A 3,510-nucleotide genomic window follows, 5' to 3' on the forward strand; every position below is an offset into this window, starting at 1 on the left:
CGTTCCAATAAACTTATAACATAATAACCAATATAGATTCGCTTCAAAATATACGGGTTAGTCACAATACCATTACTAAAGGTGCAAAAGGGTCTAGATGACGCTTAAGTGCTTCAGCGATGCTTTGTATTAGACGGTTTTGCACGAAAAAATTGAGGATGAAATAGGAGCTGAAAAACTAATTGCTATCAATCCAGATCTCAAAAACCAGGTAGGGCGCAAGGCAGGCGTGCGTGTGGGGAGAGAAAAAGAAAGGAAAACGAATACGTATATGCTTTACCTGGTGACTGGTGTGCTCCTTTGTTTCTACAATCCGACTCTGTGATGTGAGCATCGGTTTGTAAACTGCAGCGATGGGTACTGGAAACTGGCATGTTGCAGATGCAGGCAGATGCAACGAGAGCCAGCCATGGACGAAACAAATCGCACACGAAATCAGCGTGACGGGTGGATCTCGAGGGGCTACCTCGTGGGCCGGCGCTCATTCTCGCGCCCGGAGGGGACACCAGCTACCAGCAGAGACGGTTCTTTTGTCCTCTCTGCACGCCACGCGCCGCGCGCAGGGCGTGCCAGCGCTTTCTCGCGTGCCTGCCTGTTTCCTTTTTCATTTCCTTGTGCCGCACCTGCTGCGTCGCCTCTGCTCTGTTTCTCTCTGCTGCTACAGCAGACAGAGGACGGATGCACCAACCAATGTAGAGACTAGAGAGTAGAGACGCACGCTGAAAGAGAGCACGATGCCGACCAAGTGACAAAATAGCGTAGCGTGTATGGCCAAGAAAAAAAACACACAAAGGAACAAGGCCATGTCAGTCGGCAGCTCTCGATCGGCATGTCGGCATCGGGAGCTCGCCGGCTACAGTCCCCCCGCCGCCAGCATCATCCATGATCCGCACACTAGGGTGTGTTGGTGCCGAGTAGTCGACATGAGGTCTTGTCGACGAGCAAAGAAGAGATGTTGGATTTGGAAAGCTCAGTGGTCCAACCGTATGGGTCTATGGATGATACTAGCTCGTTTCTTTATGGCGTGATAATGATGAAGATCGAAGAGAGTATAGACGCGGAAACATCATTAGTACAACACGGTGATATGTCAGAAATGACGGCCGCCTTCTATTGATCATAGATAACTTTGATCCACTGGAAACAACTAAAGAAGCATCACAGCTCTTTTTAATATAGTAAATCACTAATCAGGAGGCGACTCTACTGATTCGCATAAAGATGAAGATAAAATTAGTCCTGAAAAATGGAAGGAGAGGGGGGGGAAGGCAATAGCATATGAAATTAAGAATTAATGGGCATCCCCCAGTTCCTCAACGATGATGCTTTAACTGCATACTACCTTTCTAATTCTTGCCATTGATCAAAGGCTTGTATTGATAGGGGTATACGAAACGGCTGTTGGAGGTATTAGAGGAGGCGGGTTGCTGTTCTGGACACTTATCTATTCCTTTTTAGCAAAAGAAGGGAGAATGGTTATGTTGCAAAATTGCTGTGGATAGCCCCTACGTATGGTTATCTTTTTCTTTGAAGCAACGGGCCAACGGTTAACGTGATGAGCCTAGCGTAAGCATTCAAGCCCGTACAAATAGTAGCTCGCATCATGTACGGTACATTCCAAAACCACTCTTAAGCGAAGTTAACCTATTCCGCGCACGTATGCATAACTGCATACAGCTTCGAAGGTCACAGGGCTCGTTCGGCTGGCTTCTTTGCAGCTGGCTGCTGCTGCTCGGCTCTCTGCCGCAGCAGCTGCAGCGCGCAGCAGCTCTCTGCCGCAGCAGCCAGCAGCCGAACGCAGCAGCCAAGCGAACGAGCTAACAAGCACAATCACGTCAGGTGACCCAGGTGGGTCATCGTCTATCTGTTTGTTCCATCTGTTGGTTGCTTCGCCCGTTATTCGTTAGTCTATCCGTTTAATCATTGGGATCCATGCACGCCTGCTAAGGGATTTCAGAACACTCGTGTACCAAACAGACCGACCCTAGAACAGAGCGTGCTTGATTGAGACATGGTAAACCTGGGTTCTTCATTGCAGCTCCCTACGTGACGACTTTATCTCGTCCAAAGAAGAATAAATCACAAATCTAAAATAGTTACAGGAACAAGAAAGAGCAAAGGGAAGTACTACTGAGGAAACTATATAAAAATGCGGACATCTTTGCCAAGAAATTAAACAGCAATAACAGATTTGCCCGTGCATAATAGGATCTCTCTTTCTGATTGATGAGTTCACCTGTAAGGCTGTACCGGTTTCACCTAAAAAAACCTAGGTTCTGTATATAACTATGGTCTCGTTTGGCAGGGCTTCGCAACCGGCTTCACCATCGGCTCCTGGTGAAACCCTGCTAAAGGGGTGAAGAAAAAACGGCTTCACCATGGGAGCTCCGCAAGATGCGGTGACTGGAGCCGTTCGACGGGAAGGGAGCTAAAAAAGTAGCTCCCCATGGCTCCTCCCCGTCTGCAGGAGCAAAGTTTTAGATTTGTCCCGGGAGGGTGCTAAGGCGAAGACGAGCCCGGCGGCCAACCGACGGGGCAGGGCAAGACAGATGCAGGGGAGGTCAGACCTGGCAGCTGACCGGCGCAGCTGCGCAGGGGAGGTGGGATGCTGGTGGGTGTAGGGGAGGCCCGACGCAGTGACCGGCAGGTGCAGCCGCGCAGGGGAGGTGGGATGCTGGCGGGCGCAGGGGAGGTGGAAGGCTAGCAGGTTGAAGAAGGTAGCTGCGGGGTGCACGGCGGGCCAGAGATGGCTGCCGTGGGTCAATCTAGTGCAGGGGCTGCGGTGGGAGGAAAGAGGCGGATGGGGATGAAAGAGGAGACGGGGTAGACGAGGATCGTTCGGCTGGATAAGAAGGAGAAGAAAAAAAGAAAAAAGAAAAGGAGAAGGAAAAAAGAAAGAAAAGAAAAGAAAAGGAACGACAAGAGCAAGGAGATCCTTTTCATTTATTTTTTCAACTTCAAAATGAACTCAAATTATAAACTAACGTTAAACATTCAATTTATCAATGAAAACAATCCACACAGCCAAGAGTATAAGAGTATATAGGATATACATTTGACCTCTTGCATCCATTCAAAAAATATAGGAGAAGTCGTTTTGCCAAATATTTTTCAAAATAGTTTCAGCTCCAACACAGAAGTCGCTCTAGCAGGGGAGCCACAACTATTTTAGCTACAGCCACATCCTACCAAACGAGCCTTCTATATAAGCCGGTCTAGCATGCATGAGGAGGAAAAAAGTACTGAAGAATACAGCGAGTTGGCGTGTCGGCACAACAGAGGATCACGTCCGGTGCAACGCCGAGGCGGGGCGTGTGGGGAACTAAACTAAACTAAAGGAAACATCGCTTTTGTACTCGCATAGTAGTGTGGAGTGGCAGATGAAGCCGGCGGCATCATGAGCGCATCTCGAGGGGCCGCCTCGTGGGCCGGCGCTCCTCCTCGCCGGCGCCTGCGTGGCCGCTGTTTCCGCTATCGGCAACCGCAACGCCGCTCCTTATTTTTGCTCTG

The sequence above is a fragment of the Setaria italica genome, chromosome V (assembly GCF_000263155.2).
Source record: "Setaria italica strain Yugu1 chromosome V, Setaria_italica_v2.0, whole genome shotgun sequence".
Classification (NCBI taxonomy): Eukaryota; Viridiplantae; Streptophyta; class Magnoliopsida; order Poales; family Poaceae; genus Setaria; species Setaria italica.